Source organism: Podarcis gaigeae (assembly GCF_964106915.1).
Source record: "Podarcis gaigeae genome assembly, chromosome: 15".
In the NCBI taxonomy this organism is placed as follows: Eukaryota; Metazoa; Chordata; class Lepidosauria; order Squamata; family Lacertidae; genus Podarcis; species Podarcis gaigeae.
The window spans coordinates 13793340-13819085 of NC_139692.1; the positions used below are offsets into that span (position 1 = coordinate 13793340).

The 25746-nt window shown below is 42.8% G+C and overlaps 2 long non-coding RNA genes across 2 annotated transcripts; one reads left to right on the forward strand and one right to left on the reverse strand.

The window, feature by feature from the left end:
* Window positions 1-373: 373 nt before the first annotated feature.
* Window positions 374-21594, reverse strand: LOC310832259. The gene is made up of 4 exons (XR_014558216.1): window positions 21464-21594; window positions 4669-4789; window positions 2880-2999; window positions 374-815 (listed from the first exon to the last, which is right to left on the reverse strand). It is a non-coding gene; the product is annotated as an uncharacterized lncRNA (long non-coding RNA).
* On the forward strand, window positions 21497-24581 carry LOC310832258. The gene is made up of 3 exons (XR_014558215.1): window positions 21497-21604; window positions 22408-22527; window positions 24010-24581. It is a non-coding gene; the product is annotated as an uncharacterized lncRNA (long non-coding RNA).
* The last annotated feature ends 1165 nt before the right edge of the window (window positions 24582-25746 follow it).

Genomic DNA, 25746 nt, shown 5'->3' on the forward strand with positions numbered 1-25746 from the left:
ATTGGTCCATCTAGGGTTGTTCTGTCTACATTGTTGCCTGACCCCACACTCCATTTTAAGACTTTTAGCAGAAGCAGACAAAAGTGGCTTGAATAATCCTAGCCTCCAATTCCCCCTCAGCCCCCACTCTTGCATTTTTACTTTCTAACCTGGTGGGGAGTTTGGGCAAATTCACAACTTGCACACTATTTTGTAACATTTTGTTTGGTTTAATAAAAGTGTTTTTTATATATATAAAGTTTTGGGGTTGTAATGTGGGAAGCAAAGCTCCATTGACAGAGCACAAATTCTGTTCCTTAATAGTTGAATACAATCCATTAAAACTAATTAACTTTTTTACAAAGAAAAGAATTCCAAATTATTCAAGTATTCTTTTTCAGACAATTGAGTAAGGTTTCAATAGATCCATCAGTTAAACTCCAATGTTTTTCAACCCTAAATGAAAATGTTGCTATTGGCTTTGAATGGAGAGAATTTTGTCCAGGAATTTCCACCATCACTGCCCTAGTTCATTTAAATTTTACAGCAAAAATTTCTTCACTTCTGGTAATTAAATGTTGATTTTTTTCCCCCAAGGTATTTCAAATTAGAGAGGTTTCCAGGAAAAACAGATGGCAATAGCATGAAATCAATAAAGAATCTTTTGTTTCGAATCAGGCAGAAGATGCATGGAGCCCATTCATACACATCCCAAGCCTAGGGAGAGTTGCACATTTCTGTAGTGCAGCATTTGTTGACGTGATGAATGTGCCTTCCTCCATTTACATCCCTGCAGTCATAGGCACAGCCTGCTGTAGTGTAAAGGAGAACAGATTCTGGAAAGGAAAAGAAAAATCAGTAAGAAGGCAGACTTCCTATCTAGTTCCTATTAGTTGCCTGCTTATATGTCCAACTGAACATCTGGGACAGGACCAGACTAATACATTTTGCCACCTAAGGTAAATGACAAAATTCAGCACCCTCAAAAATCAGAGGTGGACTGCCACTGAACCTGGGCGGGTCAATTTATTTCCCCTTGGCTCTCCAGGCTCAGAGAGCAAAGCTGGCTGGGAGAGGTGGGATGGCTGCATGTGCACCCACAGGAGCACAGCACTGCCTAGACGGACATGCAAGCGATGACCGCTCCTCACATTAAATGGGGGGTGCCCTTTGCGTGGTTGTGCGCAGCCGCCTGGACCCTATATGGCACCATTAGCACAGGCTTGGCTTCGCCTTCCCCAGGTGGGATACCTGGAGGTCTCTGCCTACCTCAGCCAGTTGCCCAATCCCACCTGGGGAGGCGTTGCCAAGGTAGGGGGAGGGACCACCTGCCCATACAATAGGAGGAGGATCTTACCTGAGAATCGTCAGTTGGCTCCAGAGCTTCTCCCACCCTACCCACCCTTAGTTAACGTATTCTCTACAGGTATGCGGGGGCTGCTACGTCAAGGTCGCTGGTGATGGGCCGGAAAGGAATTCTCCTGCATTGGCAGGTTTGCCTTTCCCCTAGCAAAATGTCACAACTTTGGCAGTATCGGGCCTTGGGTGCAATCCTTTAGTCTATCTTCCCTAAATGGGGGTGGGTGTGTAGCAGTGACCCACGCGCCTCCCTTCTCTTTGTGGCAGCGATAGCAGGGTTCCCTGTTAAAGGGGTTGTTTGAGGGAAGGTTTGGCCGTACGCCTAGAGGTTGTCATTGCTCTCCCCTGTGACGGGGGCGTAACGGGGGCGGGCTCTCTCTGCTTGAACATATGTTCTCCAGAGCCAGCCCATCCCCTCTCCACACACACTGGATAACCTTAATGTTCCCCAGAACCCCAGTGAGGAACTGGGAGGAATAAACGCCCAATGCCTGAGCCAAGGTCTACCCACATCTGAAACATAATAAAGTTGTGGCCAATTTTAATCCCATAGCACATTGTCTTGAGTCATTATTCCACATGGGGGCTGCCCTGGGTTTGGGGGACTCTCCCTGTCCATGCAAATGGCTTGGCTGCCTGGCTGACAGGGGCCTCCAGGTGCCAGATTGGCACCTACTCGCTCACCTGCCCACCCTCCATCCCTCCGTTGGTCAGTCCGCCTCAAAGAGCTTTGTTCCTTAATAGGAACAAAGCCTCACCTACCATCCCACCTGACTCACCATGGCAGCCTCTCGTCTCCCTCTCTCATTACATTAGAATTCATGGACATCTAATGAAGCTGGAAGATACAGCATAGATAAAAGAATGCACTTCTCAACACAGTGCATAGGTGAACTGTGGAACAATGTCCCACAGGAGGCAGTGATGGTCACCGACTTGGATGGCTTTAACAGAGAACTGGACAAATTCATGGAAGGGAAGGCTATCGGTGGCTACTATCCATGATGGCTTTGCCAAGGTTGGAGACAACCATGCTTCTGAATGTCGATTCTTGGGAACCATGGAGGGCAGAGTGCTCTTCTGCTGAGGTCCTGCTTGTGGGTTTCCTACAGGCATCTGGTTGGCCAGCATGCTGAGTGAGATGAGCTGGCCTGATCCAGCAGGATCTTCTTACGTTCTCATGGCAACCGTGGGCAGCAGTGGATGTTGAAAGAAGAAGACCTGTTGTTGTGGGCATGACTAAAAAATGCTAGCCCACCAGTCTCTGCAGCAGGAATGGGAACCTGTGGCTGCCCAGATGCTTCTGGACTACATGTCCCATCATATGTGAGCACTGGCCATGCTGGCTGGGGGTGATGGGAGTTGGAGTCCAACAATGTCTGGAGGACAACAGATTCCCCATCCTTGGTATTGAGGGTGTGCATGCCAAGGGGCACATTTATTCACTATCCTTTTAAGAATTCCTTTCTGGACAGTAGAAATAAATAGATACACAGAGTCCCATAGCAAGCCCCATTAGGACTAAGAATCACACACCTTACCTGTAAAGAGCGCCTGCCGGAAGCAGGACTCCCTAGATTGCGCTATGCAGGGAGGCTTTGGTGCAGGACAGGTGCCATTCTTAAGTTCAAACAAACAGGTGTAGCATTTGAGGCTGTTGACTGGAGAGGAGGGTAGATAAATACAGAGTTGGGAAACAGCATGGCATAAGTTTGCCTGACGGCCCATCAGTTGGCAAATGAAACTTTAATCAACAGCGGTCATGGTGTGTGGGCATCATTTGAAAATGTGCAGACATGCTTTGAACAGTTTCTGATTTCTTCATTGCCTGCAGCTCTTAAAGCAAAGGGAGGGGAGGCTTTTTGGCTCGGTGGGTCAGTTCTTTATCTCCAGCACCACCTCCATGGGCCAACTTTTACAGGTGGATGGGATCACCCATGTTGAATTATCTGAGGTCATCATGACACCTGGAGATTTACAGGTGAGTGGACAGAGAGTGCAGTGGATGGACAACCTCAAAGTTAGACAGCAGTGGCACCGTGGAACTTACTACACCTAAATCTCCTACTTTCAGTCCTGCTTTCTGCAAGAATTGACTACCCCCATCAAACCTCACCCAATGGAATGACACCACCTGACAGACGGATGGGTGTGGTTTTCACAAAAATGGTCTCACATGGCAAACTGGAATACTTGGTGGGCCAGTGGGCCAAAGGATCTGCAGCCTGAGGGACAGCTTGGACAGTTAACTCTCCTGAAGCAGGTCTACTGTCCCAGACACTTTGATTTTAGTCTTTGGTATAAAAGAAAGTTAGGATCAGCACCTTGTCCAACAGAAGCTTTTTACCCCAGAATTTGAGACCCTGCAGCCCTTAAGATGCTGCTGATCTCAAACTCCCATCATGCATGATCACTGGCCCTGCTGGCTGAGGCTGATGGGAGTCCAACAACATCTGGTTGCCCAACTCTGGGGTCTCCTAATCCAGCAAAGCCCAACAATTCCTCATTTAGTTTGATAGGAGTCCAGTAAGCTGCCTTATAGGAAATAGGTCCATTGGCTGTCCGAGCAAGTATCACCTTTCTAAGCAGTTTTTGACCTTTTCTTGCTCAGGACAAGATTATTATTTTTCCAGTCAGAGCTCAGCTCCAGCACTTCTCAGAAAACAAGGGAGAAGTTAATAGTGAGCTCCAGCACCTCTTTTTCTAGAAAAATAGCACCTCCCAGGACCAACCTTGAATGCAAAAATGCATTTGGGGACCAATATTCTGTCCCGTATATATTTTATGGTGGAAGTGCTCCTGCAACCCACCTTTGATTGAACTGAGACTTTAATACAATTATACTGAACAGCATTTTTTAAAAATTTCCCTCTGACCTTATTGCTAACATTCTTTTCCTCCCATGCAGCTAATAATTTTCCATCCATCCGATTGAGTGGACACAGTTCTGCAGAACCTGATGCCAAAATAAGTCAATATGTCATTAAGGTGCCACAAGCCTGTTTTTGTTGCAGCAGGCTAACATAGCACGCCCTCTGGAAACTGCTATGCTCTTGGTGTGCTTTTGCAAAGTAGACAGTTCCTTTCTATGGGGTGATCAGCAAAAACTAAAGCTGGCTTGTGGGTCCAGGATGAGCTCAGTTCCTTGCATATATTAGAACTACTCACCTCTGCTTTCCAGTCTCCAGCAAGTTGTATGTTGAGCGGCTCAAACCAAAACAACCCCATCAGTTAAAAACAGGAATCATACCTTCCAGACAAGTACAAGCATAAAGAATATGGTCAGCTAAGGACTCGGAAGTTGCTGGTGGTGCCTGTTTAGAAACCTACCCATTGAAAAAGCAAGCAGGATCCATAATCCGAGCGACAAAAGCTTGTTCATGCTGTGGATTGCAACTCTCGCACCAGGTTTGTTCCGGATATTTAGCCAGGATGCTTATGAAGGGCTGACCTGGAGCAGTGTACAAAGATCCATTAAACATTAACACAGGTACAACAATCCCTTTCTAAAGATCAAAGGAGGGGCAACAGGAATGGTTAGTCCCTGAAACAAATGGCTCTTGTTTTTGGGAAGGGCTGCCAACTTTTCAACTGACCCCTGCAACTGTGCAGTTAACAGCACAGTGTAATGAGCTGGGATTGGTGCATTTAAGTAGATGTAGGTGAGAAGGGTTGGCTTTTAGGGGAGTGCATGGGGTTCCATGCAAGTGAATGAGTGGGCTGCTCCAGGAGGGACACAACTCTTCACCCCTCTAGACCCTAGAAACCTAGTGGTTGATTGATTCAGGCTAGTAACTTTTATGGGCTTACTTACAACTTGGCACCCAAGGGACAGGCCACCCATCACTAGCTTTCGAAACTAGCAGCTAAAAACAGTAGCAACCACAGTGCCCTTCAAATGTTCAAGCTCTCATCATCCCCAACTGTTGACTATACTGACTGGAGCTGATGGGGACTGAACTCCAGCAACATCTGGAGAGCATCACTTCGGGTACCAAGGTTGAAACATCCTAATTAGAGAATGCCTGGTGTGCAGACATTCCTTGCCTATCATGCCTCTCTCTTTCCAGAACAACCATGATGGAGACGAGCTTCCATAAATTTCCCGGCCATTGACTTTGTTTTTAACATTATTAAAATATTACGGGATGTGTCCAATGCTAGTCCTACTCAGAGCCACTGGAAGTAAGAAACATGACAAACTTAGGTCTGTTCATTTCAATGGGTCTACTCTGAGTAGAAGTGAGTTGTATACAATATATATAATTCTGATTTCCTTGAAGAACATTGTTTGAAACACTGAGGTGCATTGGACATTACACACACACACACACACACACACACACCCATGGGCCCTTGGAAACTTTCTCACGCCTTTGTGCAGTTGTTGTGTGATGTGGTTTCACACAGAGGCATTTTCTCTTTCTAAAACAAATCATCATTGTGGAAAGGAGCTGAAGCGACAACTATATTCAGGATGTAGAATGAAAGGAATGGTTTGTGCAACTAATTTTTTTGGCACAAAACCTGCCAGTGTTTTGGAACTAGGTGGCAATAAATTGTGCTTGGTGGAGGCAGTGGTCTGCTTTTCATGGATCTGTTAATTTTAGTTTCTCATTTTCCCTCCTAATGTTCAGTTCATTTTTTTTTAATAATAATATTTATTAACATTTCAAAAAATTACAAACATAAATAATAAAACAAAAAATTACAAAAAACTGTAAAATAAAAAGTTAAAAATAAATCAATTTTTCCATAGCTTATCTTTCATTTACTTATTTCCTTGACCTCCTCACACCTTCCTTTTTTGTATTCTAGTTCAATTAGTTAATTCAGCAAATCCTTTCCATCTTTGTTTTTATCTTAATCATTTATCTTAATATGTTATGATTTTACATTCTCACCTGTTGACAGCCCATTTTTACATACTCCTTTATAACATTACTGCTAAAACCACATAACTTCATTCCAGCATCCTTCTAACATTCCTTAATTTTGCAATGTTTCTGTAGATAGTCTTTAAACTTCTTCCAATCTTCTTCTACCGATTCTTCTCCCTGGTCTCGGATTCTGCCAGTCATTTCCTCCAATTCCATGTAATCCATCACCTTCATCTGCCATTCTTCCTTGGTGGGTAAATCTTGTGTCTTCCAATACTTTGCAGTGAGTATTCTTGCTGCTGCTGTAGCGTACATAAAGAAAGTTCTGTCCTTCTTTTGCACCAATTGGCCGACCATGCCCAGGAGAAAGGCCTCTGGTTTCTTCAAAAAGGTATATTTAAATACCTTCTTCATTTCATTATAGATCATCTCCCAGAAAGCCTTAATCCTTGGGCACGTCCACCAAAGGTGAAAGAATGTACCATCAATCTCTTTACATTTCCAACATTTATTATCAGGCAAATGATATATTTTTGCAAGTTTGACTGGTGTCATGTACCACCTGTATATCATTTTCATAATATTCTCTCTTAAGGCATTACATGCCGTAAATTTCATACCTGTGGTCCATAACTGTTCCCAGTCAGCCAACATAATGTTGTGTCCAACATCTTGTGCCCATTTAATCATAGCAGATTTCACCGTTTGATCCTGAGTGTTCCATTTCAACAGCAAGTTATACATTCTTGATAAAATCTTAGTTTTGGGATCTAACAGTTCTGTTTCCAATTTTGATTTTTCCACCTGGAAGCCAATTTTCTTGTCCGAATTGTAAGCCTCCATTAATAATGAAGCCAACCTCGCACTTTGTCTTTTAGTTTCTCAAAGCTCTGCAATTTCAATTTGTCTCCCTCTTGTTCCAAAATTTCCCACTAATGTTCAGTTCATCACATCTCTCCATCTATGCCATTTCTGCATAGTCCATTGCTTTGAGAAGCCACTCCTCCTTCATTGGAACCTTCTCTTCTTTCCATTTCTGTGAATATGATATCCTAGCTGCTGTTGTCATATACATAAATAGTAAGGGGGTGTGTGCTTATTGATTCTGATCAGAGTCCCATCTAAGACCAAAACACTCTGTTTACCTACACACCAGGTGAGAGCCCACAGCTTTATGTTTTGCAGGCTAACTTTTATCTTGACCAAAAGAAAAGGAGGATAAGGAAAAGGAGGACATCAAAAATGTTGAACTGGAAGGACAATATGGTGTCGCTTGAATGTGTGCAAGAGAGAGAAATGGAGGTGTGTGTGTGTGTGTGTGTGTGTGTGTGAGAGAGAGAGAGAGAGAGAGAGAGAGAGAGAGAGAGAGAGAGAGAGAGAGAGAGAAGTACCGTATGTATTTTTGGTCTGTGTGTTTACTTGGCTGTCCTGATTGTTGAGGTGTAGTGGAGGAGATTGTGATGGGGAAACAGAACCAGGTTGCAATGCTGCCCAAACAAGTGACAAGCAGAATTCACTCCATATAATATCAATGATTGGACATGAAAGAGAATAAAAGATGGAAGAGTGTGCATACTGTCTGTGTGCACGAGAAAAAGAAAGTGGCAGGGAGAGGCCTAACTCTCTCTCTCTCTCTCTCTCTCTCTCTCTCTGTGTGTGTGTGTGTGTGTGTGTGTGTGTGTGTCTTCACCTGACCTGATCATCAAGGGGGAAGGAGAAAGTGGGATAGGAGAGCTGAAAATAATGACTATTATGGAGAACAGCAACAACTGACAAAAGATAGACATAATCTATTACAAGGACAGGAAGAAACATCATGGACAGAATAATTGCCACACACAAGAAGAACAAAAAGAGTTTGAATGCTTCACCTGTAGGACAATAAATAATTTAATGTGTTAACATGAATGGAAGTCGTTAAAATTGCAGTTGGATATAAGGGCTTTTTATTCTGACTGAAATGAAATGGAAATTTATAAGAATGCAGAAATAAAGTAAATATCAAACCATCCATTCTAGCACACGGAGGGGCCACCTAAATTGTATAATTTGGCTTTTGAATGATTGGCATTATTAATGGTATTATAATTCGGCATTGTTATAATGAGGTTTTTACTGGATTATTGTAAGTGAAAACTAATAAAAAAATATTTGGGAAAAGGAAAAAGGAAATAATGCCAGTATTGTTGGATCAATCCATCAACCTCTGATGGATGATTTAGAAGGATTGGGTCCAGCATCACTTTCGCTGCCCATGTGTGGCAGTATCTATACTCAGCGGAGTTACATCTCAACACAGCTGCTTGCTTGGAAGTGTCTTCAGGATTGAAGGTACACACAGTAGACAATAAACACTCATGGGCACCATAAAGATTCAGTCAAGTATAGAGGCTACTTGGCAGGTATAAAAGCATATTGGTAGCAACTATATACAGACATTCACCACTGCCATGGTCAAGGCATGCTTAGAGTCCAGCAAGAGTCCAAAACTCTCTCTCTCTGCTTCACTCACCACAAGGTGCAAGCAAGAGACTCACAACAAGTTACACGGAACCATTGTTATCATTACTTCCTGTCACACTTCACATGTCCAAAGAACACTTCCCACAGAAAATGTCCTTGCATAGACAAAACAATCTCAGCCTTCTGCTGCCTCTTGAAACTTCTTTTCTGTTCTTCTCTGTTTCTGGGACAAACGATTCTCTCTCACACAGAAAGAATATCCAACAAATATATCTAAGTGCTCTGTGCACAGTAGAAATTGCATGGGCAACAAGACTCGTACAGCATACAAAGAATTCTGTGGTGTTTTGTCTAAGATCACATGCAATACCACTTGTAGGCGGCACACAATCTCTGTACAGACAATCAGTTGAATGTGCAGAGGCTGGGACTGGGCAGAACAGGAGCAACCTCAATTCCTTCCCCCTTCATGCATGCGCCAAATGACTCAAAGGGATTAGATGTTCTGCATTAGCTGATCCCAATGATATGCTCGTAGCTTTTCATCCAAGCAAAACTAAAAGGTATGTCCTCTGTGGACCAATCACAGGCTCATCTCACACCTGATCCTCAGAGGTGGAGATAAATTCAAGTTGTACTCTCCTCACATGCAGTGCTGACGTGAAGGCAGAAGGGGCAGCATGAACAGGCTTCTGAATATCGTGTTCTGGGTGTTGCTATCCATTGAGTTGGGTAAGTCTGTGATGGGCCAACATGTCAATTTTGGTTTCTCTCCATTTCTTCACCACCCACCCCAGTATTCAGTTCTCTGCATTTCTCCATCAGCATATACCTGATTCCAATGTTGTTACAAGAGCTCGAATAAGCTTTGCACCAGTTGCAGCTGAGGGAGCATGTTCAAAATGGCATATCAAGAAAATGGGTCATCTTCTGCTCATGTAATCCTTTTGTTGCTAACAGAGCTCTACATAGTTCTGTGTTACTGCTGAATTACCTTCAAATGGTTATAGCATTAAAGATGACTAATGTGTATTAAATTTCCGTGCCACAACTGTGAAGCTTCTCTTGTGGATGTGTGATCAAGTGAGAGTGGGGTTTGTTTCTGGTTCCAAGGCCTGGTACAGTCAATTATTTAATTTTAATTATTTAATTTGACCTTTTCATGGAGGCAAAAATAGAGGCAAAACCAGTTGATTTTATTGGATGCAAATTTGGAAGTGAATAGGGAGAGGTGCGGACTGGATTTTCACCAATGAAAAGTGAAATTTCAGGTATGTTAGGGGCTCTGCACCTTCTTTGATTCATTCACCGACCCTCCTCAACTCCACACTCTGCCCTACCCCCTTGTCAACCCCCTGCCCTTTGCACCACACCCAACCTCTTGGCTTGGCCACCCCTCTTCCCACTCCCACTTCTGCAACCTCACCACTCACCAACCCCCCACCCTTCCCATGATCCTTGCCAAATTCCCCTTACGTCTTGGCCAAACTGCATCCCTTCCCCCTAGACCTCCCCCCAACCCCTGCTCATGCTGCCTGCCACACACCACTGCCATTTTTGGGCCTTTAAATGCAAGCTGAACTGCATCTCTACCCCATCCCTTCAAGCGGGTTCTTTTTGTATGTTAAGCCTGTTTTACAACCCACACGTCACAGAGTAACACCCACCACAGGCAAGCTGGTAGAAAAGGAACAGTGCCCTCTTGTCCTCTGGGATGAGATCAGTTTAGCAGCCGATTCTCTTTCAAAGTTCATAGTTCACTTCCTGGTTCCTCTTCCCCTAGTTGCTGGCATCAAGTGCTCCCAGTGTGCATATCAGCTCCCAGGTAAAGGGTGCGAGAAATGGAGACGTCCGTGCAGACTGCACTCAGGGCAGTCATGCTACAAGCAGATGGTTTATTTTGGTAAGTGATTATGGTTACTCACGACTCAGATCCTGTAATATATCCCAGGACCACGTAAGCCCTTGCAGCTTTATTACTCAGATCATCGGAAGGAGCACTGCAAGTTGTCCCCATGATACAGAGGCCCAGCTGGCCTCCACTAGAAGTCAGGCTTTTAGTGTCACTGGTCCCATGCTCTTCTAACACAGATGTGGCAGGTGCCCTCGCTCTTGATTTTCCAGTGTCTCTTGAAGACCTTTTTATACAGACAGGCCAATGCGACTGTTTAACTTTTTTCCCCCAACCCGTCTTTTTAACAATAATTTTCTATGGTTTTTATGATGTTTTATTTTATTGCATGTACGCCACCACACACTATTGTGTTAATTGGTGGTATACCCAATGCTATTGTAAATAAATAACCAAGAAAGAAGCCTTTCTCGGAGCGTATAAATGGGTTTTCTCCACATCATCACAAGGCAACCACAGCCAACCTCTACAGCAATTAATGGACAAAGCTCCCAGAATTATCACTTTTGGACACAGGTAGGTGGAAATGGATTTTATGGAGTGCTATTGAGTAATCCAGTACATTCTACAAAGCAATCCTACAGGGTGTGGGAGGGAGGTGGAGAGTCATGGTGGAGCTACCACTATTTCTTAAGTCAGGTGAGAAGAAATGTGTGTTGGGTTGCGGGGTGATTGTTTTTCATTTTTATCTTTGGTTCTCTTCCATGACTTCTAATAGAATTAACTCAAGCTCTCAGGCTAGCAGAGTTTCTGGCTCTGTTCTGGGGCATGTTGAGGGAATGAGGGAGACTCAGAGCTGAGATTCTCTTGGAACTCCAACCTGCAATAGAAATCCATATTCAAGAATCCATGCAGAGCCAAGCACCTGGGGGTGGCGCCTAGACTGCTGAGTGGAGCAATAAGTAAAGGAGTGGGACCTTAGGGAGTGGTGAAAATGATCAACTTCACAGTGTACACTGTTCTTGTTCACCCTTTCATTAAATGCAACCTGTTGTCCATGTTTTCCAAGACAAGTGACTAGAGGGTGGGGAATTTATAGAGCAAAGAAGAGTGGTAACAAGGTGGGCTGCTGTGATGCAGTTCCTGATAACAGTAGGCCAATCCTACCAATCAGGGTTGCCAACCACTCATTAAAAAAACAACGAGTCTTTTTTTTTTTTTTTTATAAATATTTTTTATTAAGTTTTCCATAATAATACATATTTAACAAATGATACCTTTGTTAACATCTTTTCATTCTGTCATAGACTCCCTCACGCCTCCCGCTTCCACTTGCACATTTAAAAATAAAATTTTTCAAAACAAATTATTAAATGTTCACAAACTCAATAATTTTGTTTGAACTCAAAATATAACTTATAAAATATGATTTAGTGATAGACAATTATCTTTGATCTGGCAACCTTGTTAGCATTCAACCAAATTACAATGCTTTTGTAAGTAAATCTTAAATTTCTTCCAGTCTTCTTCACTCCTTTCTTCTCCCTGGTCGCGGATTCTGCCTGTCATCTCGGCTAGTTGCATATAGTCCATCAGCTGCATCTGCCATTCTTCCAGCGTGGGTAGATCTTGGGTTTTCCAATTCTTAGCGATGAGTATCCTTGCCGCCGTTGTAGCATACATAAAAAATGTTCTATCTTTCTTTAACACATACTGGCCGACCATACCCAGAAGGAAGGCCTCTGGTTTCTTGATAAAGGTATACTTAAACACCTTTTTTAACTCATTGTATATCATTTCCCAAAAGGCCTTCACTTTAGGGCAAGTCCACCAGAGGTGAAAGAATGTTCCTTCATTTTCCTTACATTTCCAACATTTATTCTCAGACGAATGGTATATTTTGGCCAGTTTCACTGGGGTCATGTACCACCTATATATCATTTTCATTACATTTTCCTTCAGTGCATTACATGCAGTGAAGTTCAGCCCGGTGGTCCACAACCTTTCCCAGTCCTCAAACATAATATTATGCCCAACATCCTGTGCCCACTTTATCATAGCCGATTTCACCGTTTCGTCTTGTGTATTCCATTTCAGCAGCAAGTTATACATTTTTGACAATACCTTCGTCTTAGGTTCTAACAGTTCTGTTTCCAATTTCGATTTCTCCACCTGGAATCCTAACTTTTTATCATTCTTGAAAATTTCTTGAATCTGAGCATAATGTAGCCAGTCTCGCACTTTACCTTTCATTTTTTCCAAACTCTGCAGTTTCCAATTATTTCCATCTTTTTCTATTATTTCCCAATATTTCGGCCATCTGGCCTCCATATTGGGTCTTTTTAAGGCCTTAGCCTCCAGAGGGGACAGCCACCTCGGTGTTTTGTTCTCTAGTAAGTCTTTGTATTTAGTCCAAACATTAAATATTGCTTTTCTGACAATATGGTTCTTGAAAACCTTATAAATCTTAGCCTTGTCGTACCATAGGTATGCATGCCACCCAAATGCGTTGTTAAAACCTTCCAAATCTAACACGTCCGTGTCCTCAAGAAGTAGCCAATCTTTTAGCCAGCAGAAAGCTGCGGCTTCATAGTACAGTTTTAAGTCTGGCAGGGCAAAGCCCCCTCTTTCTTTTGCGTCTGTTAATATCTTATACTTAATTCTGGGCTTTTTGCCCTGCCAGACAAATTTGGAGATATCTTTTTGCCACTTCCGGAAGCACTCCGTTTTGTCAACAATCTGCAGTGTCTGAAATAAAAACAACATTTTTGGCAATACATTCATCTTGATGGCAGCTATTCGTCCTAACAAGGAAAGTTTTAGTTTTGACCAGCTATCCAAGTCCCTCTTAATTTCAGACCAACATTTTTCATAATTGTCTTTAAACAGACTCAAATTTTTAGCTGTAATATTTACCCCTAGGTATTTCACTTTCTTAACCACAGTCAACTCTGTCTCTCTCTGAAACCGTTCCGACTCAGTGTCCGTCAGGTTTTTCCCCAACACCTTAGTTTTTTGCTTGTTTAGTTTAAATCCAGCCACTCGACCAAAGTCATGAATCAGTTGTAAAACTCTTTTCGTACTAGATTCTGGCTCCTGTAGTGTTAAAACTAGATCATCTGCAAAGGCTTTAAGCTTGTATTGTTTCATTCCGACCTGAATCCCTTCCACCCGCTGGTCCCCTCTAATCATGTTCAGGAGCACTTCCAGGACTGAAATAAACAGTAACGGGGAGATCGGGCAGCCTTGTCGTGTCCCTTTCTCAATTTTAAACTCTTCTGTAACCACATTGTTAACTATCAATTTTGCTTTCTGTTCTGAATATATTGCATCAATCCCATTTTCAAACCCCCGCCCCACTCCCATTTCTTTTAAATTCCCCTTCATAAACTTCCAGGAAATGTTGTCAAAGGCCTTCTCCGCATCTATGAAGATTAAAACTGCTCTTGTATTTATATTTGTTTGTAAGAGTTCCAATATGTCTATAATATTCCTAGTGTTGGCATACATATGTCTACCTGGGAGAAAGCCTGCCTGGTCCTTATGAATTACTTTGTTTAAAACCCTCTTGAATCTACTTGCCAAAACATCTGCAAATATTTTGTAATCCACATTCAAAAGGGAGATGGGGCGGTAGTTCTTGAGTTGGTTCTTTTCAGTTTCCGATTTTGGTATCAATGTGATAAAAGCCTCCTTCCACGATTCCGGCGCCTTCTTTCCCTCCATGATTTCATTGCTGACCTCCATTAGTGGTTGTATCAAATAGTCTTTCAATGTCTTATAATACTTGGAGGTCAGCCCGTCAGGTCCTGGCGATTTGCCCTGTTTCATATTCTGGATGGCCTGCTCAATCTCCTGTCGTGTTATCTTGCCGTTTAAAATTGTTCTATTTTCTTCTGAGAGTTTTGCTAGTCCATTTGATGCCAAGAATCGTTTAATCTCGGTTTCGTCTTGTGGCCCTTGGGTATATAATTTTTTAAAGTATCTCTGGAAGCACTTTCTAATCTCTCCGGGGTTCTGGATATTCCTTCCTTCTATCTCTAAATTTGTCACTGTATTTAACTTTTGTCGCCTCTTCAACTGCCAGGCTAGCAGTTTTCCACATTTATCTGCCGATTCAAAAGTTTTTTGTCTCATTAACTTAATTTTCCATTCTATTTCCTGGTTTATCAATGTTGAATATTGTGCTTGATGAAGTTTGATTTCTCTTAGAATCGGCTGGGATTTTGGATTAGATCTTAACTTCTTCTCTAATTCCTTAATTCTTTCCAAAATTTTATCTTTCTTTTCGTTTTGCTTTCTTTTCTTTATCGTATTCTGTTGTATCAGCAACCCCCTCATTACAGCCTTGCTCGCGTCCCAGATAGTTCTTTTTTCAATTGTAGTATTCATATTAATCTCAAAATAGTCCTTTAGTGCTTTTTGGGCCTTCTTGATAATCTCTTGGTCTCTAAACAGGCCATCATTCATCTTCCATCTGAAGGAACCTGTTGAAGTCAATATCATATCCATTCTCAGGGCATTGTGGTCAGAGCATGTCCTTGGGCATATTTCCACCTTTCTGATCTTTGGAGCCAGGCCTCTAGTTATCCATATCTGGTCGATTCTTGTCCATGTCATCTGGGCCTCAGAGAAAAATGTTCCTTCCCTTCCCAAGGGGTTTCTCACTCTCCAAATGTCAATCCAGTCCATATTGTCTGTCATTTCAAAGAAAGTCTTTGGTAATCTTCCGTTTTTAGTAACATTTTGATTCTGTGACTTATCCATGTTTGTTGAAGCAACTCCATTCATATCTCCCATCATGATGATGTTGTCATAGTCCAGATAGTCCAGCATAGTCTCATGCAATTTCTTGTAAAATTCCGATTTTCCTTCGTTTGGGGCATAAATTCCTAATATCAAAATTTTTTCGCCTTGGAACTGTATTTCTATTGCTAGGATTCTGCCATGTTCATCTTTAAACAGAAATTTAGGTGACAGGCTCTCTTTTGCATAAATCACCACACCTCTTTTTTTGACATTGTCCGAAGATATAAATTCCTGACCAAGTCTCTTGTTTATTAGCACTTTTCTGTGGAGCCTAGTCACATGTGTTTCTTGTAGGCAAATAATGTCCAATTGTTCCTTTCTTAATATGTGAAAAAATTTTTTCCTTTTTTCTGGGATGTTACAGCCATTTATATTCCAACTCAAAAGTTGCAGAGACATCCTGAAAAAATCTGGTTATTCTTGCTGTGGGAGTGCTTTATTTTCCGAGTTTTCAGGATCTGAGGGTGCTGTTCCCCCTGAAGGTTCAGGCCCTGAAGGCAGTCCAAGTCCTTTGTGAAGATCCTCTCCGTGTGCCGCCAAAAATTTGTCTCTGTCCTCTAATGTTCTGATTTTAATCTTTCTCCCTCTAAAAGTAAACGATATTCCTTGAGGGAACTCCCACCTGAAGATAATCGAATTGCTCCTTAACAGTTTTGCTAGTTCCTGGTATTCTGCTCTGAGATCTAATAGCTGTTTAGGAATATCTTTGTAAATTTCAATTCTTCTGTCCAAAATGTCCAGTGACTTCCCGTAGTGCAGGCCCAAAATCTTGTCCCTTTCCTCCTTTGATCTCAATATTATCAGGCAATCTCTGGGTTTCTCTTTTCTTATAAGCCTTCCAAGTCTAAAAGCAGATACAATTTTAAAATCTTCTTCTTGTAAATTCCAAAACTTGGAAAATTCTTTAGTTAAAAATTCGACTAGGTTGCCTTCTTCCACTTCTGGTAATGAACGTATCCTCAAGTTGGCCTCCCTGTTCCGAAGTTCTGTCATAGAAAAGTAGATCTGATGTTCCCCTACTTGTTTGCTGAGTGGTCTCACTTCTTTTTCAAGCTGGCCCACTCTTTGGCTGGTCTCCTCAGCCAATTTCCGATTTTCACCTACAGCCTCTTTTAGTTCTCCAATAGATTGAGCATTCTGTGCAACTTGTCCAGTTAGTCTGTTCAGGCTTTCTGTGTTTTGGTCAATTTTTGCTGTTTGCTGATCAACTTTTTTGTCCAGAGCCTCCAATTTTTCAAAGATCTTTTCCAAAATAGAGCCACTTCCTCCTGTGGCCATTTCTTCCAATTGCAGTTCCTCAGTCTCCCCCTCCCCTGACTGAAGAAGGGAGGCCGCTTCTGCCTCAGGAGGTAAAGTAGAAGGTAAAGTAGGCACAGATGATCTACGCTGCGAGACTGCAGATAACGTTAGAGTAGCTTGTTTTGTTCTTCCCCCTTTTTTTCTTGTTCCACTCATTCCAGAGCTATCTATAAGCCAAGGTCAACTTTGAATGTTCCCATGAGAAAGCAACAACCCAGATGTTCACATTCAAACAGGAGGCCGGGAAAGAGAAAGTAAATTAAAGTCACTGCTTTAATTCCCAATGCCTCTAGGGGGAGCTTATAATGTCTTTAGGGAGAGAGATATCCAAATCAAATCAAATCAAATCAATAAGTACAGTTCAATGTCCAAAGATCTCCACAATATAAATTTTGGCAGAGTTAGGGCTTAAAAACCCATCAATATTTCCATCAGTGCTTAGACAGCCAAAGTTTCAAAGTTACCAGTTCAAGCTCAGAATGTTTCAAAGTTCTGAATCTAAGTATCCAGCTTTGCAGGCTGACAGCCACTTACTCAGGCAAAACCCGCGCCTGGGTTCTTTCTTTTAATTGTATCCAAAAGCCAGACAGAAGAGAGGTATCTTTGTTTCCATATAGGTCCAATAAAAAGTAGCAAATTTTAGTCCTTAATCCACCCAATGCGATAGTTAAATAGGTGCCAGATCTGTCAGTTTGAAAATTGGCTCTTTGTCTCCACTCCTCCTGCTCTTTGCTTTCAAGTTCAGTGTTAGCGGAAGACGGACTTCCTGTTTATCGTCAATCCGCTTTCAGCCAATTTCAGGGTTTTCGGGGTGTTAAAAGTATAAGTCCCATTTACTCACGAATTTCTTCCTTTCCAGTTTTAGCAGTCACAAGAAGAAAGGTCAGCGCTCACCGGCAACGGCTCCGCGGCTTCACTCCGCCGATTGCGGAACGACCCTCAGCGCCGCAGCCTCCTCCGCGATCCGGAGCCCCTTACGGGGTTCCTTCAACGTTTTGGGGGCTGCGCCTGGCGCCCGCCGGGTCCCAAGACTGCAGGCTTCTGCTGCCTGCAGTTTTCCGATGTGGGTCTCCGCTTCGCCGTAGCGGGCGACCCGTTCTCGGACGGAGCTCCCTTCCCAGTTAGGAAAGGGCAGCCATTACCCTTCGCGCCGCCTCCGGAAGTCTTATCTGCTTATGTTGTCTTAGCAGCACTCTGCTCTGCCGAAATTTATAGATGAAATGTTTCACTGCGCAGATATGAGAATGATGATTGGTTAATGAATTAACCAATCACTTTCCACGCATATCTCAAGGTGATATATAAAATTAAATAAAAATAGGTATATGATCAACTGAATGCCTGCAGACCATGAGATTCTTAAAGGCAGAGAAACAGAGGATACTCAACGTTGGCAACCCTACTACCAGGTTTTTGCCTCTGAAACAATGGTACAATGATGGCAATATCTATGGTATAATCCTATGTTATCTAGAAGAATTCACTTGTAGATGTGTGATTGACATCAAAGCATTTGATCAGAAGGAAGGGGAAGGAGTTTGCCAGTACCTGGATACACCCTTATATTTCTTCCTTTACAGGACGGACTCCTCTCCATACCATCAAGGGCTGTTCTTCAGCTTGCATAAATGTATTGACACCAAAGAAGCCTAAGACAGTGAGTGAAGTCTATACTTGCTGCTCTGATCGAAATTTCTGTAACCACTAAGGCACAGTCGTGGTGTTTCAGTGTCAGTGGAGAGCATCATAGATTCTGCTTTCTGGGTGAAATTTCAAGGGCTGGAAGCTACTGCAGGTCTCCTTTCTACAGATACCTCTTCGTCTTAAGGCCAGGCTAGATGAGATTGAATGTTTGTTTTTTTCATGCCCTCAGTATCCAAAAATACAAAATTGTAACTATTTCCAACCACAGTTCATGTTTTAAAAATAAATGCTCAGGCTATCAAAGGTGCCTATTTCCACCCACTTTAAGGAAATATTTAAATTACATGATGCTGGGGAAACATTTTTTCCCTATCTCATAATTCTAAAACCAGGGCAATCCAATGATGCTGAATTTTGGAAGATTTGGGGCAGGGAAAAGGTCCTTCTTCACACAGTGCATAGTTCAATGTATGGAAGTCTCTCTCACATAATGCAAAAATGGTCACCAACTTAGATGGCCACAAACAGGGAGCAGCTGCGGAAAAGGTCTTCTTTCATGTTGCTACCCTCTGGACCTCTCATGGAGGCAGCACGTGAGAAAGGGCCTCAGATGATGATTGTAGGGTCTGGGTGGTCCTTTAATTTCTCTCCTATGTCTGGCTTCCAAAGCAAATTTTTGTCAGTTTATTTCAATTGCAAATTAATATGGAAATGGTGCTGAAATGATTTATAAGTAGCATGGACCAGAAACAGTCTGATTACTCATCCCTGCATCTAGATTTGTATTGCATACATCAACTGGCAATAACTTTCCATGGTCACCATCAAGGTTGGCCCAACCATTGGGCACTCTGAGGAGGCTGCCTTAGCTGGCAGATGCTGAGGGGGCAGAATAAATCCAAACTAAAATGCTGGTGAATTTTCAGTGTTTGGAAGAAGGGAATGTGGCCTCTGGGTTGACAAGGGTTCCCCATCCCTGGAAGGGGGTATCACCTTGTTCTTTTCCTCATGTAGCAAAATGTCTTGGGTCATCTCTGGGCTCCATACTGTCTCTGAACCTGGAGGTCTTCTTTAGCTTCTTTAGCTGCCACGACTAACAACCATGGATAGGATAAATTTCTCTGATCCCCCTTTGAAGCTGTATAAAGCCAGCTACGTTAATGAGTTACTGAGTTATCATTCAACCCTGAGAGATGTCCATCTGACATTTTAATGAATGCCTACAGCTAAGGTGGTTTGATTCTTATGCATGAGCATTGGGTAGGCACTGCATCACATTTCCCCCATTGATTCTCCCACCCAGCAAGAAGCACATCTTCATACTGCAGCAGAAAGGAATGTAGGGATACCTGTTAGATCATCTCAGGGTGAAAAAAAACCATTCTGAGTTTCCAGCTGTACCAACAGATGGTACATCAAAAAAGAGCATCAATGCTTGGAACAAATCCACCTCAATCCGCCTACTGTGTCCAAGTTTGTTAATAAACCAAGGGACTTGCAATAGATATGGATTGCCTTTTAAGAGGAGCTCCAGAACCTGATCCATTTCAGTGTGAATAGATTAAAAGCCATTGATAATCCCTAAACCATTAATTAATGGTGCTGGAGGAGACCCTTGAGAGTCCCATGGACTGCAAGAAGATCAAACCTATCCATTCTTAAGGAAATCAGCCCTGAGTGCTCACTGGAAGGATGGATAGTGAAGCTGAGGCTCCAATACTTTTGCCACCTCATGAGAAGAGAAGACTCCCTGGAAAAGACCCTGATGTTGGGAAAGATTGAGGGCACAAGGAGAAGGGGACGACAGAGGACGAGATGGTTGGACTGTGTTCTCGAAGCTACCAACAGGAGTTTGACCAAACTGCAGGAGGCAGTGGAAGACAGGAGTGCCTGGCATGCTCTGGTCCACGGGGTCACAAAAAGTTGGACACACTAAACAACTAAACAACAACAACAAACCATTAATAGCAAATGATAGATCTAAGCACCATGAATTTGTCTAGTCTCCAGTCAAAGCCATGTAAACCGGCGAGTTATCAGCCACAATGGGTTATGATTTCAGTTGCTTTGCACTGTAGTAGCATCCAAATATTTGTCCTTGAGGGTTTCCAGGGGCAACCAACAAATGAGAGAAAGACTGAAACATTTGTGGTCCTGGTGGCCATCAAATGCAATAAAAAAATAAGGTGTTAGGATATTTAATGTTCATTAAGTTGGGAGTTTCTATAGGTCCAGTTTTTCCAGACAGACATGGGGCCCCTCCAGACAGGTGTTTTATTGAGGATGTATTCTGCAACCTGTTATTAACACAATAATAGTACAACAGTGGTAGATTTATTCTGCTTTGTCCTGTGATGCTTCTCTGATCTTGCCACATTACTGCTGCTCAGAGGGCTTATAGTACAATAAAAGTGTGTGGTTCTGTGGGGGGGAAATAAACCAGAACTTTTGTGGTATAAAAAGTTATGGAATTTCAGCACGAGCTCATAAGATAGGAACTGATTGGAAATGAAACAGTGGGGCCACCCCAAAACTATAGCCATAAAGAGTATTGAAAGTGAGATGGATAACCAACCTGATACCATCATTAAAGCACAATAAAAAACACATCCAAATGGATTCATAAACATTCAGCATTGTGATATCACAACATACACCTGAGTTCTCTGCACAATCAAAATCTGGGTGGTGGATGGAAGCAGTAAAAAAAATGGGGGGGGGAGCAATGAATTGATGAAACATTTTTTTAAAAATCCAGGATATGGACAAGAAAGGTTTGCTCCAAAATCCTCGCCTAAGCCTAGATAGGATAGAATGAAAATCCATGTCCCTTCTCCTGTTGCTCACCTACCCATCTGATGGTCTGTGCTCAGTATAAATTGCATGGGCACCATGACTCATACATCATACAAAGACTTCTAGGGAACCGACACTCTTGTATTGCTTCTTGGTGTTTTAGCTAAGATCATGTGTAATACCCCTTGTAGGTGCCACATTACCTCTGTACAGGCAGTCAGTCGAATATGCAGAGGCTGGGACTGGGCAGACCTCTTCCCCCTTCATGCATGCACCTAATCACTCAAAAGGATAAAACGTTCTGATCACAAGGATCCGTCGGGGGTTTTTCATTCAAGCAAAATTAAAAGGCGTGTCCTCCAGAAACGAATCACAGGCTCACCTCAAATCTGATCGTCAGAGGTGGAGATAAATTCAGATTCCAGCTGCACCCTCCTTGCACATAGTGTTGACAAAGATAGAAAACAGAACATGAATAGCCTTCTGTATCTCGGGTTCTGGCTGCTGCTGTCTGTTGAGATAGGTAAGTCTCTGGTGGGTAAGTTTCTGATTTTTTTTCTAGTCTTAAATTCAGTTCTCTATATTTCTGCATCAGTCTGTGATGGTTGCTGCTATTGTCAAAAAAGTTTGCAGAATGTTAGCCTGCATGTATCTCAATGTACGCATACAAACTTTTGCATGATATTGTCGCTAATGTACATACATTCCCCAAAGTCTAGGGCCAATTGAATCTGAGTGTGTGTGCAAAGATCAATATAGATTACTGGTTAGGTGGGTAGGTAGGTATATAGTCTCATTTTAACCAGCAAGGCTGTTGTGTGTTCACCTGCTAAATGTACAGCTGTCCTGTAGAGGAGAATGAAATGATGAAGTAAGCTGCTTAAACAGCCACCCACTCAAGACCAACTTTTAGGCTTCTACGATCTGGAGAAAATTATCAAAGGGCCCTGCAGGTTTGGGATCAAGACAGGAAGTTTCCCCTCTCCTGCACCCTGTGTCTATAAGGAGTGTAGTCAATTCCCCCCATTTAGAGCAGGAGGAGGTGGAAGACACAGCTACAGAGAAAGGATCCTGGGCAGAGATTCTGTGCTCCTCTGCCCGTTCTCTCCCCAAGGCACTTTGATATGCGCTTGGAGGTTAGTGAGTTGGAGGTTTGCTCATTAACTCTGCCGTCTTTCTTTCTTTGTGGCTTACCAAGAATGGGCTGACATTGCAAGCAAACATTTTGAAAAGCAAGGAGTGAATTGGCTCTGATGGGTTGTTAACAGGTTGGGTGATTTTTTGCACCTTTCACCTGTTGATCTTGGTATCTTTGCTTTTCTCTAGTTGTCAGCATCAGATGTGCTCACTGTCATTTTCAGCATCCGAAAGGTATCTGCCTTGAGCGGAAACGTCCTTGCAGATTGCACGTGGGGAAGTCTTGCTACAAACAGACCGTCTACTTTGGTATGTAATGGCAGGACCACAGAATGATAGACTCATCGCATTGTAGAGGTGGGACCCTAAAAGTCATCTAGCCCAACCCCTGCAATGCAGGCAACACAGCTAAAGAATCCCAGACAGATGGCCACCCCAACGTCAGTTTAAAAACCTCTAGTCCACCACCATCCAAGGGAGTTCATTCCACTGTCAGACAGTTCTTGGCATCAGAAAGTTCTTCCTATTGTTAAGTCAGAACCTTCTTTCTTGACATTTGAATCCATTTGGTTTGGATCCTACCCTCTGGAGCAGCCATTTAGATCTTTGAATAGTTACCAAATTGGAAACTGCTTTACACTGAATCGTACTATTGGTCCAGCTGGCTCAATCTCCTGGTAGACCTTACGGTCTTCAAATAAAAACATCTTGGAGATCCTGGGCCACAGGGAGGTTAGGCTGGCCTCAACCAGAGCCAGGGCTTTTTCGGCCGTGGCCCTGATCTGGTGGAACGCTCTGTCACAAGAGACTAGGGCCCTGCGGGACTTGACATCTTTCCGCAGGGCCTGCAAGACAGAGCTGTTCCACCAGGCCTTTGGCCAAGGCACAGTCTGATCCCCTCCTTCTGTAATCCTCCAAGAACTCTAGCCCAATGGTTGCCATTAATTTGACTCTGAATTGATTTTAGAATGTATTTCAATTAATTCATTGTGTTATTTTTACTGTTGTTAGCCACTCTGAGGCCAGCTTCAGCTGGGGAGGGCAGGATATAAAATTATTATTATTATTATTATTATTATTATTATTATTATTATTATTATCATCATCATCATCACCACCACCTGCACTGACTGGCAGTAGCTTTCCAACCTTTCAGCCAAAAGTCTCATTCCATCCTACTCAGAGATGCCAGGAATTGAACATGAGATTTATGCATGCAACACGGCTGCTCTACCACTGAACTGCAGCCTTTCCCCAGGTCAATACAGTCATTTTGAATGAATGATCAGACATGTCACAGTGGTTCCCTTGTGTACAATTTGTGGAGAAAGTGTGCTTTGGGGCATTTGCTGTGCGCTCTTGCAATCATGGGGCAGTTGCAGTCAAGGACGTAATGGTCTGGGCTTCTCAGTCAAAGAAGTTACTGGACATGCTTGATGCATGCTACCTGTAAACTGTAACTTAAATGCAGGGATTAAGTGGTGATGTGGTGCAGTCCTCTGAAGACAGGATGTCCTCTCTCCTAATCAGGGCTGCTGTTTGCTCAGAAGTAAAAATAGCAGCCTCCTCTATTCACATTGGTTAATCACCCACTCTGTCTTGCACATGAAGATGAGAATGGTCACCTGCTAATGCTTGCATCCCATGTTGTTCAGGAGCACAGGCTGATAAAAGTGGCAACCTTACCAACTCTCCAAGCCTGAAACAATGGTACAAAAATGAGAGAGGCACTAGCTTGGTTTACTATTATCCATAGTTGTCGTGGTCCCACTAATCAATCTTCTTCTACAGGAAATACTCTTCTCTTTTCCAAGAAGGGCTGCAGCACCCACTGTGTTAATGTTCAAGAAAAGCCAGCAGAGAATACCATCACCCAAACTTTCAAATGCTGCTCTAATAGAAGTTTCTGCAATTTCTAAGTGGTGTTGAGTAGCACCAAAGCATCTGCTTTCTGAATGAAGTTTCGAGAGTTGGAAGCTTCTACAGGCCTCTTTTCCTTGAATACCTCCCAATCACAAGACCAAACTAGAGGCCATGATCCCTGATAAGGTCTCTCATTTTTTAAAAATGTTGGCAAATAGTAGCTATACCAAGGAAGAAGAGGAGATGGAGATTCAGGTCTGTTGTAAGGAACGGCAAAGGGATTTAACACTCCCCCTGAACCCTATTTTCCAAAGGACAATCAAGATTTGGCCTCCGCCTTCAGCTGCCTCATTACCAGAAACTTTGACATACACAATCATTTGATTTATTGAGCAGAATTTGTTCACTGCTCAACTGTAAAGAAAGCCTATGAGCAGTTTGTGGAGAATATAAAATTTAAGTTTGCCAGTGCATCAAATAAACAGCAAACGTCAAAGATATTCACCCTGCTTGTTTTCCACTTCTGGTATGAAAAATGCTAAACCATAACAATTCCAAACCGCAGTACGTTTTTGTTTTTAAAGCTGACAATTTCCACCCACTTTACAAAAAAATTTAGTCAGTTGTGGGGAACATTTTGTCCTTCAAAGGTTGCTAGATCACAACTCCCATCATCCCTGCCCACTGGCCATGCTTGCTGGGGTTGATGAGAATTTTAGTCCAGGAGCATCTGGAGGGCCAAAGGTTCACCTTACCTGGTTTAGATTATAAGTTGCCAGGAAAGCAATCATTTGAGAAAATAGGTTCCACAAGAAATTATTTTAAATCCACTTTTCTACCTATAAGGACAAATGTTTTTGGGTTCTGCCATAGTTGATTTTTAGGGTGCTTTGCTATTTTTCCGACAGACTTTTTATATTTAACATAACCACTATTGGGAGGTAAAGCTGTAACAGGGTGTGCTGTCTTCAATAGCCAGGCTCTCAACAAAAAACAAAAAAAGTATGCCTGTCAGAAGGTCATGCCTGAAAATGACAGCGGTATCAAAATGTGGGTGTGGTGTTTGGTTTTTCAAACGGTGAAAAGGCCAATTCCAGCACAATAGTTAGAATATTTCCTCCCATATCACCTTGCTCATGTGTGAAGATCTGCCATAGAGTCCCCCAACCTGTGGTTCCATCAATAGGTAGGGATCGAGGAGTGGAGCTCCCCGTGTAAGGCCTTCGCCACAGTTTCTCATCTCTAGAATAACTTCTCTTCAGAGGTGCATCTACCCCCAACATGACACTTTTCATCTGTTTGTGAAGATGCACCTCTTAGCAAGAGAAGGTGAAAACTGGAGAAAGCCACACAGTTTGAACCTGTTTTTATCATCAGCCAATTTCATGCGTTTTGGGATGCGGGTGGCACTGTGGGTTAAACCACAGAGCCTAGGACTTGCTGATCAGAAACTTGCTGGTCAGTGGTATGAATCCCCATTATGGGGTGAGCTCCCGTTGCTGGGTCCCAGCTCCTGCCAACCTAGCAGTTCGAAAGCACATCAAAGTGCAAGTAGATAAATAGGTACTGCTCCAGTGGGAAGGTAAACGGTGTTTCCATGCACTGCTCTGGTTCACCAGAAGCGGCTTAGTCATGCTGGCCACATGAATCGGAAGCTGGACGCCG